Below are 12356 nucleotides of genomic sequence, written 5' to 3'. Positions count from 1 at the left end.
AACTACACTAAGAATTGAATGCTATTGCAATAGATTCAAGGAGTAAGGTAGAATGATTAATTAAAGTTATAGTAGGGATATATTTTCAGTCCAAAGTCACCAGGTAAGAGAGAGCCTAAAAGTAAATTTATGGCTGGTTATCAAGTTTAAACTTTGCTTTCATTTTTTTCAACTCTGCCATATCAAATCTCTGGTGCTATAGTTCTCTTCATGAAATCTCTCAAGGATATTTATTTTTACAATTTATATTACAGTGACTGAATTACAAGAGGCAAGTTAACAGGGTTTCGGTTTCAGTTTTTGTTATTTTACAGTTGGATATTGCATTGAAAAAGCCTTTTGGAATAACTGTTGCTTTTTGAAAGAAAATAATGTGTTTCTCTAATTTTAGGAATTGGGGTAAGAGACACATACCAAACTAGTATGCAGGAGTTCAGGTACCTCCAATGTTTTAGTATCTAAATATAATGGCCTTTCCTAAAGGGCAAATATTTTGATACACAGAACCAGATTTCAGATTCTGGCTTTGCTGACCATCCAAACAGGTCATAAAATCTTGTTACGTGAGCAACTCAGAATTCCCCCAGCATGGAAAATTACATGGCTGTCTTCGAGCTGAGTCATCTATTCCTGGCTCCAATGGGGGAGGAGGCATGGCCAATACATTCCCAGGCTATGGAACAGAACCTGTGGGGCCATTGAGAAGGGGCATTATATATAGTACCCTCCAGGAAAGGGCTGATCTAAGTTGTGCCATGAGCCAGATTGACTCGTGGAAGCTTTGGGGCTGGAATAAAGATTTCAATCCCTCTATACCATCTGTGTGTAATCTTAGGCCACTGAATTTGTAAAAGCATCTCTGCACAGCCACAATAGGCAGATGTCTAAACAGTATTCATATCAGGCTTAAAATGTGCAGATGAATTTCATCCTAAGTGTGTAACACAGTCAATATAAAATAAGTAATGTGTCTTTTCTAAAGGGAAAATAATCTAGGAAGAAGTGTATCATTTTCTACTGAAAACTTTTAAATAATAAGTGTCATTCTCTGATGATGGAGGAATTAGTAGGGAGTCATCCTATTCATGTGAAGTACTTACATAGTGAAAACAGTGCTTTCTCAGACAGGGTATCAAACTTGACGCAATCAGAATGCTGGTCTGTGCAGAAAATTCCATCTGAATGATCATCCTCACAACTTGCCATGTTTTGAATGTCAAAGGCTAAAATAGTGCACATATAATTTAAATATCTTGTATTTATATATTTCTTCACAAATAACAGCTTAATCAAACATTAAGGCCCCAACTCAGGAAAGTACTTATGCATGTACTTGAGTTCACTGAATTCTCACTCTCTAACTGAATGAGAACATACCCCCCAAATGGTAGTTCTCTTCTTCTTCTAACAGAATTTTATGGGTTATTCTCCTCAGCTAGATCAAAGCTTTAGATCTCAAAGTATTTTACAAAGTAGGACACTATCATTATTCCTATTTTACAGAAGAGGAGACTGAGGCACAGAGCAGAGATGTGATTTGCACAGGGTCACACAGAAGACCAGTGGCAGAGCCAGGAATAGCAACCAGGTCCCAGAGTTCCAGACCAGTGCTCTATCAACGACACACACTCTTCCGGAGTAACTTCACTGAAATCATGGGAACTACATTTACACCAGTGTAAGTGAGATTAGAATTATGACCAGTGTGTACCAATAGAAGTCAGAATGAAGAGCAAAAAAATAAAGAAAAAAACCAACCACACACTAGCATGCAGTAAAAAAATATTACCCTCAAGAATTAAAAATGTGTGAATAAGATGGCAAAGAATTTGTCATATCTGATTGGAACTATGGTTCCATCTAATTCAGCCTCCTGTTTTTCATAATGGTTGGCACTTGAGGCGTCCAAGCAAAGTCAACCTGCTCTCTCAATCCCACCCTAGTGGCCCTAGGCAGCTGTGAAATTTTGTATAATGAGGGAAAGTCCCCTGAGAGTTGCAAGCAAACATCATACACCCTGAAATAGGATATTTGATCACACACATAGCTACCTTCTCCTTATACAGCTAATATCATTAGTGGTTGTTAAGTTATAGAAACCCCTTAAAATCTAGCCAAATTATGTCTCTTTAAAAAAAAAGATTAGTAATTATACCCAGTTGTATAGTGGTGGTTCTGTAATTTGGATAAGCATCAGTTAGGAACTCTGATGAGACCACAAATCATTTTCAATTTTGATCTACAGTAAATAGACAATTAATCAAGGTTTTCATAGGACACAAGTACATTAACACAATATTTTCCAGCACCCAGACATGCCAGTGCCCAGAGAGCTATTATGGGGACCAGAAAATGTCATTTCTGCTTTCGTGACAGTGAAATTTCATTGTATTGATGAGTCTTGGGGAAATAAATGTGGGGTTAAAGAACTTGCATGTGATGGACCAAGGTAATTGTATTTTAATATGTACTGAACTTCTTTATTTCTAAGAGAAATATTCCTGATATCTTAAAACTGTAGTGCATTATTCAGAAATCAATGCTCAAATGACAAACTGCTCAGAAATATTCAGATGAAACCACATATGAGTTTACTTTTTTAGCTCTTGAAGTAAGTCAACTGAATTAAATTTTCCCTTTATAAATTTAATCCTGAATTGATATAATTAAATATAACAAGTGGATACAAGATAGATCTAATAAAAAAGGTTTCAACTGAGATTACTTATCTTCTCTGCTGCCACAACTGACTGGGTTTGGAATTTCCAATTACAGGTAAAGAACTTAAATGTCTGCAGAGCACGTATAATCTATAAAGAAGCCCACTCCCAGCAAAAGTGAAGCATCTCAACAATACAATAAGTATATGAAAAATGAGATGAAAAGTATTAAACAACTCAGAAAAATATTGCAGACATCAGAGCTTAACTTTATGACAGGTTTCAGAGTAGCAGCCGTGTTAGTTTGTATTTGTAAAAAGAAAAGGAGTACTTTTGGCACCTTAGAGACTAACAAATTTATTTGAGCATAAGCTTTCATGAGCTACAGCTCACTTCATCGGATGCATTCCCCACTGTATGCATCCGATGAATGCATCTGATGAAGTGAGCTGTAGCTCACGAAAGCTTATGCTCAAATAAATTGGTTAGTCTCTAAGGTGCCACAAGTACTCCTGTTCTTTTTGTGAATACAGACTAACACGGCTGCTACTCTGAAACTTAACTTCCCTTGAATCCTACATCACATATAACATTTTTCTATTAGCTGAAGAAAAAGCTGAGCTGTAATAGAGATGCCTTTTAACATTGAGGGGAGAAATTTATTTTTAGGACTTTCCCCTTTCTCATTAAAAAAGGATGAAATTGTGACTTATAATTAAAATATGTTTTTTACCTTTAGTGCCAATGGAAGGAGAATTGACTTATGCAGCCTCTTTCTTTTCAGCAAAACCCGAAAACTGTAGTTACATAATACCTTTGCTTCCTCTTATTAAGAAAAGGAAATGAAATTCTCTCTTATGACTAGTTTTAAAAGCTGATGCAGCATCAATACTTATGTAGATGCTTGAAGATAATATTAATAAGTTTATCCTTATGTGGATATCTCCCTGTGTATCAACATGAGAATACGCCTTGGGATCTTCAACTCTGAGAATACAATTTTTATTAAATAATTTGCAATAAATTATTTGTACAACTATTTAATTATAGTTCTCTCATATATTATTTACCCCCAATTATTGTGGAGATCATGGCTTTGATCCTGCACAGACTTAGGCATGTGCTTAACTTGAATAGAATTTGTTTTCAGTGGTAGTATTTACATTTCAGAAATTTGCATGCGCCTAAATCTTTGCAGTATCAGAGCAATAGTGCCCAAGTCTGTGCTCATAAGTTTAGTGTATGGTTATTCCTAGTCATGGTGTCATGGCCATGTGCTAGATCAGTGGTCACCAACCTCCTGCACCCCAAGTTCCAGCCATGAGCCCCCTCCTGGAGCCAGCACCCTGAGCCCCCCTCCTGCACCCCAAGCCTCAGCCCTGACCCCCCTCCCAGAGCCAGCACCCCCAGAGCCAGCATCCTGTATCCCCTCCTGCACTCCAAAACTCTGCCCCAGCCCAGAACCCCCTCCCAGAACCCACACCCTGCACCCCCTCCTACACCCCAACACTGCCTCATCCCAGAGCCCCCTCCTTCACCCCAACTCCCTCCTTCACCCCAACCCCCTACCCCAGGCTTAGCCCAGAGCCCCCTCCCACACTGTGAGCCCCTTGGCTCCAGCCCAGAGCCCACACCCCCTGCCAAACCCCTACCCCAGCCTGGTGAAAGTGAGTGAGGGTGGGGGAGAGCGAGTGACGGAGAGACGGGGCGTGGAATGGAGTGAGTGCGGCGGGGCTTTGGGGAAGGGGCAGGGTAGATCTTGGGTTGCCCTTAAATTGAAAAAGTGATTGTGTGTGTAAAAAGTTTGGAGACAACTGTTCTAGATAGTGTCACAGTAACTGACTAGCAGCAAGACAGATTGTGGAATCCTGCATGGTTGTTCTTCAGTATTTAATTGGCATCACTCTGAATGAAATCCACTGAAAATAAGTCGCCCAATTAATAAAAAACAAAAAGAAAAACACCCACGCAATCAGGTCATAATTAGTGTGTTAATTATGACTTTATAGGCTCAGACTTGAAGTTCAGAAGTGATCACTATGATCATTTAGCACAGGGGTGGGCAAACTATGGCCCATGGACCATTTTAAGCCTGCCCATGAGCTCCTGCTGGGGAGCGGGGTCTGGGGCTTGCCCCACTCCGGCGCTCCAGCCAGGGTGCAGGGTCAGGACCGTACCAGGCAGCTTCTGGAAGCAGTCGCATGGCCCCGCTCCAGCTTCTACACACTTCACTGGGAGCTGCAGGGGTTGTGCCTGTCAATGAGGCAGTGTGCAGAGACGCCTGGTTGCACCTCTGCATAGGAGCTGGAGAAGGGACATGCCACTGCTTCGGGGAGCCACTTGAGGTAAGCGCCGCTCGGAGCCTGCACCCAGAGACTCTCCCCATGCCTCAACCCCCTGCCCCAGCCCTGATCCCCCTCCTGCTCTCCAAACCCCTCGATCCCCGCCAGGAGCACCCTCCTGCACCCCAAACCCCTTATCCCTAGCCCCACCCCAGAGTCCGCAGCCCCAGCCAGAGCCCTCACCCCCTCCCGCACTCCAACCCCAATTTTGTGAGCATTCATGGCCCACCATACAATTTCTATTCCCAGATGTGGCCCTCAGGCCAAAAAGTTTTCCCACCCCTGATTTAGCAAGTATTCTATCATCAACACATTTGAAAATCTGAGTGTTGCCTTTTTCCATACATTAAAGCAGCCATTATTTGTGTTTCAGGAGGTTTTGTTATTTATTTATTTTATTGTATTATTTTCCTCCATGCAAATGGCCAAAACTGTTTGTGAGCCCACAAATTTAGGAAATGCACAGTTGTGTAGTAGTAAAAAACAAATGTGGGTAATCTAACCTAAATTAAATACCATAACCAACAAATGGCATTCAAGATACCATTATACTTTCCTATATTTAAAATACCAATCTAGTAAGATACTTTCCAATAAAGGAAACTATATAGGAGGTAGTTTTGGTATCTCTGTACAATATAGCATTTCAAAATCTTGCATCTAATCTGCATTTTGGATGGCACCAAGTTGTTATCTCCTCCCCTGAGATAATTTTTATTTAAAATCTCATGCTTTTGAAATGACTTTACCAGAAAGCAGGTCACAAATTGGGAGAAGAAAAAAGATCAGTTTTTTTTTAATGCGGAAAGATTCTGCTTCTCATTGAAATTACAGTGACAGAACCAAGCTGAGTTTTTGACTGTTCAACATAATTCTATAAGAAAAAGTGTAGAGAACTATCTCTCTCTATATATTGCCATATACATGAAATGTATAATATTAAGTAAGGTATTTAGGGGATATCGATCGATGAGTCAATTTGGTTAATCTCTCTGAAATATTCATAGGGCCAGAGCTTCAGCGTAGGGTGACTACCCATCCCTACTTGGTTGGGACAGTCCCAAAATGTACATTTCAAGTGCTGGTCCCAGACTGAATGACTGCAGGACAACATTTGTCACAGAGTCCCTGCGGCACTGCTCCATGCCAGCCTGAAGCTTACGGGTGGCACCAACCTCTTCCTGTTGGGAGGGAGGGTGGAGGGGGGCCTTAGCCCCCCTCACCATAAGACCCTGCCCCCTGCCCTTCCTATTCCCCAAAGGCCCCACTCTTGGCCAGGCCAGAAGCTATAGCCAGGCAGTAGTAAGAGCCACCCAGGTAGCCCAGGACACTGTGGGGAGCCCTGGAGTCCCAGACTCTCCACCTCCTTTGGGCGATGTGCCATGCGGGGGCAGGAACATGGGCCAAGGGCTGCTCTTGGGCACTCCAGCCTCCTGTCCAGAGCAGGTGAGGGTCCCTGGGTGGCTCTTACCACTGCCTGGTTCCAGCTATCACCCTGGTCAGGGGGTGGGGCCTCAGGGAGGAGGAGCAGGGATGGGGCCACAGAGAAAAAGTGGGGCTCCTTATGTGTCCTATTTTTGCATTTTGAATAGATGGTCACCCTAGGCATGTGAAAAACTGGCATAAAGTTTCTCTGCACTTCCCCAAAGTTTGTAGTGCTTTGCATGGGGCCAGTCCCTACACATAAATTACAGTAGCCTAAATAAATGCTCTAATACTCAAATAATGGCCATAAATAGTTTAAATCATGAAACTGCAGCAGTACAGAGGACATACTCCTTCCCCCTGCAACAGAGGTAGTGGGTTGCACAGGAATCTCTACTCTGGTTCTTTGTCAATGGAGGATATTCCTTGCACTGGAGTTATTCTCCTGGGGCCAGATATGCCCACCCATGCCAGATTTCACTGTCAGTTCAATGCAAAATTATCGTCTTCACATTAAATAAAATATTTAGCATTTCAGCACTCTCTTTCTCTCTCTCTCTCTCTCTCACACACACACACACATTCTTAGTGACCTTTCATTAATATACTAAGAAGGAAGAAAAAAGGGTTACTTAAAAATGTTAAATGCTGATGTAGTTCCCTAATGTACTGTATGTTTTTTAATGGAATAAGTGTCTATGTGAGGTCAAAATAGATTGTGCAATAAATGACACTTTACATCAATAGCAGAATTTTATGTTAGCTAGGTTGGTGCCAATCAGGCTTCTCTAAGATGACTTTATGGGAAATGGTTAGAGAGTGTGTTGCATTCTAAAAATAATAGATGAGCTCACAAAATGGTGTAAGATAGATCATGGTGCAAAAAATAAAAAATTATTAGCAGAAAATAAAAGAAAAAATCATGATAGCACATAAAAACTGCATGGCTTTCATCAAAAATATAGCATGAGACTCATCAGCTAATTACCAACAGTATAATAATATGCTGGTTTAAGTGGAATGCTTACTGTATAGCTGACTGTGGATTTTCTGCTCATTTTCTCTGTGAAGCATTATATCCTGTACCTGATAGATACCATAACTGTGAATGGTATGTTCCAAAATGTGTCTGTCACAAAATCTGATGCCTCCCAAGTGCGGCTTTCTTGGCCCAAGAGATTTGTATTGGTACTGTGAGGTGTTTTGACAACCCTAACCCCAGGCTCTTTGCCCTCAGCTCCCTAGTTCTATAATATTTTAAATACAGAGGAATGGGATACAGAAACTGAAAACAGGCGTCCATCCAGTGGTAAGAAAATGCTAGACTGCTAAACAGGAAAAGGAAGGAAAATTGGTATTAATTTTTTTTCTTACACAACTTTTCTATTGTCTAGAAAACCTATTCCAATATGGAATGTATTTGAGTCACTTGATAAAGGAGAGTTAGAACAGTACTGGGGGGGGAAAGGAAGATAAATAGTCAGTTGGGCAGGAAAATTAAAACCTGAGGTACTAGGAGATCAAAATAACATAATTGCCTTCTATGACGAGATAACTGGCTCTGTGGATGAGAAGAAAGCAGTGGAAGTGTTATTCCTTGACTTTAGCAAAGCTTTTGATACGGTCTCCCACAGTATTCTTGCCAGCAAGTTAAAGAAGTATGGGATGGATGAATGGACTAAAAGGTGGATAGAAAGCTGGCTGGATCGTCAGGCTCAACGGGTAGTGATCAATGGCTCAGTGGCTAGTTGGCAGCTGGTATGAAACGGTCGGTCCTGGGGCTGTTGTTGTTCAATACCTTCATTAATGATCTGGAGGATGGCATGGATTGCACCCTCAGCAAGTTTGCAGATGACAGTAAACTGGGAGGAGTGTTAGATATGCTGGAGGGTAGGTATAGGATACAGAGGGACCTAGACAAATTGGAGGATTGGGCCAAGAGAAATCTGATGAGGTTCAACAAGGACAAGTGCAGAGTCCTGCAGTTAGGACGGAAGAATCCCATGCACCGCTACAGACTAGGGACCAAATGGCTAGGCAGCAGTTCTGCAGAAAAGGACCGAGGGGTTATACTGGACGAGAAGCTGGATATGAGCCAACAGTATGCCGTTGCTGCCAAGAAGGCCAATGGCATTTTGGGATGTATAAGTAGAGGCATTGCCAGCAGATCGAGGGATGTGATCGTTCCCCTCTATTTGACATTGGTGAGGCCTCATCTGGAGTACTGTGTCCAGTTTTGGGCCCCACACTACAAGAAGGATTTGGAAAATGTCCAGCGGAGGGCAACAAAAATTATTAGGGGACTGGAACACATGACTTATGAGGAGAGGCTGAGGGAACTGGGATTATTTAGTCTGCAGAAGAGAAGAATGAGGCGGGATTTGATAGCTGCTTTCAACTACCTGAAAGGGGGTTCCAAAGAGGATGGATCTAGACTGTTCTCAGTGGTACCAGATGACAAAATAAGGAGTAATGGTCTCAAGTTGCAGTGGGGGAGGTTTAGGTTGGATATTAGGAAAAACTTTTTCACTAGGAGGGTGGTGAAGCACTGGAATGGGTTATCTAGGGAGGTGGTGGAATCTCCTTCCTTAGAGATTTTTAAGGTCAGGCTTGACAAAGCCCTGGCTGGGATCATTTAGTTAGGGATTGGTCCTGCTTTGAGCAGGGGGTTGGACTAGTCTATGAATCTATGAACTGTATTTACTTACATTAGAGTTTGAAAGCAAAAGCTGTGTAAAGAATATGAAATAACGTCTCTAAAATCTAAGGTATGTCAATGTAAACCCCTCTATAACAGTTGTTCCTGCCTTTTTCCATTCTGTGACCCCATGTTACAAAGTTTGGGAACCTCTTCTTATTTACTCATAAAGAAAGGCAGTGTGGTCACCATTCCTTGGACGTGTGGGTGCACATAATTGACCTGACTAACCACATAGACTCAGATTTTTGAAGTTTATTTTTAGACACACAAATCCCATTCATTTCAATAGTGGTTGCACAGCTAATTCCCTTGGCTGGCTTTGGAAATCTCAACTATGATTTTTTACTGAAATGAGTATTGGCAATTACAAACACTCCAAAATCATAAGTAAAATGCACAAAGTCATGAATAGGTTTGAAATAGGCTTCAAATCATGATTTAAAAATAATAACCTTGTAGGTCTTTTTAGTGGCCATATGATCTTTGTGCCTTTAGAACTCACATTTTCAAGATGTTCTCCACAATCATAATATGTAGTCATTTTTTTTAAAAAAAAGGTAGCCATTCCCAGCTCAATCACTTGACTCCAGGAGTTGGAACTCGGAAAAAAATCCAACATTGTTATCACAAGACTCATGGGGGAATGACAAATGTTACTGCATTGTCTTTGTTGTATCTCTTTCTCCCAATTGTTAAACTCACTTGTGTAATTTGCAAATTGGGTTCGCAAGCTGTTCAGGGCATGGACCAGGTCTTTCTATATGTTTGTACAATACCTAGCACATATGGGGCCTCACTGATCCTAACTGAGACCCTTAGGTTCTACTGTACTACAAATAAAATAATAAATGTGTTCAGATGACAAGAAATAGATTCCTGTAAATAAGAATTAAATGCTGCATATTATCCTGTAGCACACCCCAAAAAAAATCATTGATTATTTTTTTAGAGCAATTAAAAGGAGAAACTTTGGAAAGCACAGACAAAAATACTCAGGTCAAGGTCACATATGGGACTACCCACCTATGACAAGAAAATCTATAAAGATTTTTGCGGTGCAATTACAAATTAGACAAATCTGTCCTTCAGAGGGCATGTTGTACATGGCTCTATTAGCTTGTTTGAATTCTTCCTCTAACATATATCTATGAAAATCACAGGCAATAGAATCCATTTATCTATCTTCCAAACATAAAGCTATAAAAATGATAGACATTTAGAAGCAGAAAAAATTATGCAAAGGTATTTTTTTATCTGCCTAATGTTAATGCATAACCAATCTTCACTTTATATACATAATGCGGTGAGAAATAAATAAAATGACAGATGGCTTTTCCCTTCCCTCTTGCATGTAGTAGCATGACTGGACAAACAACCTATATCACTGGCAGATACGTGCTATGGAAGCACCATGAAAAGGGTAGTTTTCTGTCTGGGAACAAAAATGCAATTGCACTGTTTATTTTGAAATTACACACACAGTGACCTGTGAAACAATCACTTGTAATGTCTAACCAAATCTGAGTTCATCTTTAGGAGTATCAAATATAGCAATATATGTGTAACCCACATGCTTAACGGGAGATATCTCTTTAAGAGGTCTAGCGAGAAGAAGGGGCAGAGTAATGAGTTGTGTCTGGATCATTTTGATAGGCAGATACACATGTCCAGAAGTTTCTGGAATTCGGTGCAGTAGTTTTGGGTATGCTCAATAGGCCCCCTGTAGCTGGACTCAGACTTTATTGAAGGCAAATAGACAGGGTAGCTGCTTTACAAAAGGTCATGTAATGTGGGTGGGTTGAGAGAAGCTTAGCCACAGGAGCAGAAAGCAGACAGATTTCCCCTAACACTGAAGTATTTTGCAGCAGTTAGTACTACTATTAGCTTTCCAACAGGGAATCATTGGCACTGTTAATTACAAAAAGGAGGAATTGGGAGGAAAAGCTACCTTCTTTTGTTTTAATTGTGTACCTTTAATGTTCCTTGATTTTCATCAAATTGTCTTAACCAGTCTGGTTCACCAGCGCTCTTCTTATTTAAAAGTGATGATAGGGAAAAAGTTATCTGTATTTTGCTATTCTTAATTCTCTATTTTTCTTGTGACAGGATTTTTTATTTGTGTACTTAACACTGATTGGTTGGTTTATTAGCTGACTAGCTAACTGAGTGGTTCCACAGTCCAGCAGAAGAGGAAAGAGTCTGTGTGGGTTCCAGTTGGAGATTTCTGTAAGCAAAAGGAGGAAAGATATTACTGCAATGTTTTTGACTCAGCAGACTGTACAGCATTGAGGAACAAAGAAGAACTGAGACTCAGATGAACTCAACCTAAGCTTTTGGTACTTGGAGTTATTTTTCTCTACATTTCTGTGGGGACTGAGCTATTCATATTTAAATTTTTTATCTATATTTATGTATATCTGTGAAGCTAATGTATGTGGATTATGACGTAGTCTTATTATTGTAGTAGAAAGTAAGCTATCATGTTTCTTTATCATGATAAGATTTTATCAAGTTGGTACTTAAGAATTAAATTAAAACTTTTTGTTCTTTTTGGACATAAGTGTGGGGAGTTTGACCCTGTGCAATTCTTGTCAAAAATCCTCAGTGATTGAATTCTGGGTCTGCATGTGCTTTTCTGTATGAATTGTGTTGAAGCACTAGACGAGAGGTGATGAAGTAAACTCTAGCACCCCCAGAGGTTACATATGCACACAATTGACACCCCTTTAATGATTGCATGCGTAAGTGAAGAATATTTATATTGAGTTTATGAATAATGTTGACATGGACTCAATAACATAATTAACAGGGTCACTTTCTCTAGATCTAGGCCCAAACTATTCCATACCCTTTGAAAAAACATAGGAAGGGTTAAAGTGCCTCTACCACTGAGGGAACAGCTCAAGGATCCACAGATGTATTGAGTTCCGATTTCATGGGTCCCAGGCCACCTTCATGGACAAGACTGCCTTTATTCACTGCTACTCATGTTCTACCTGTCAGCATTCCTCACTCAGGAGCTGGGCTGTTAGGTCCAGATCTCAAAAGGTATTTAGGCTCCTAACTTTCATTGAAATCAGTGGAATACCTTTGAGGATCTGTACTGTCAGTGGCTACCTGTGATACATCTATTTCCTCCCCCTTCTGTGGCAGCTAAAAGACACAGAACCAAAGATAATACTGCTCCACTATTGCTTCTCATTGATTTTCTAGTAGAATTTCTTCTCA

The sequence above is a fragment of the Eretmochelys imbricata genome, chromosome 4 (genome assembly GCF_965152235.1).
Source record: "Eretmochelys imbricata isolate rEreImb1 chromosome 4, rEreImb1.hap1, whole genome shotgun sequence".
Lineage (NCBI taxonomy): Eukaryota > Metazoa > Chordata > Testudines > Cheloniidae > Eretmochelys > Eretmochelys imbricata.
The sequence above is the reverse complement of the archived record's forward strand: the minus strand, read 5'-3'. Positions refer to the sequence as shown.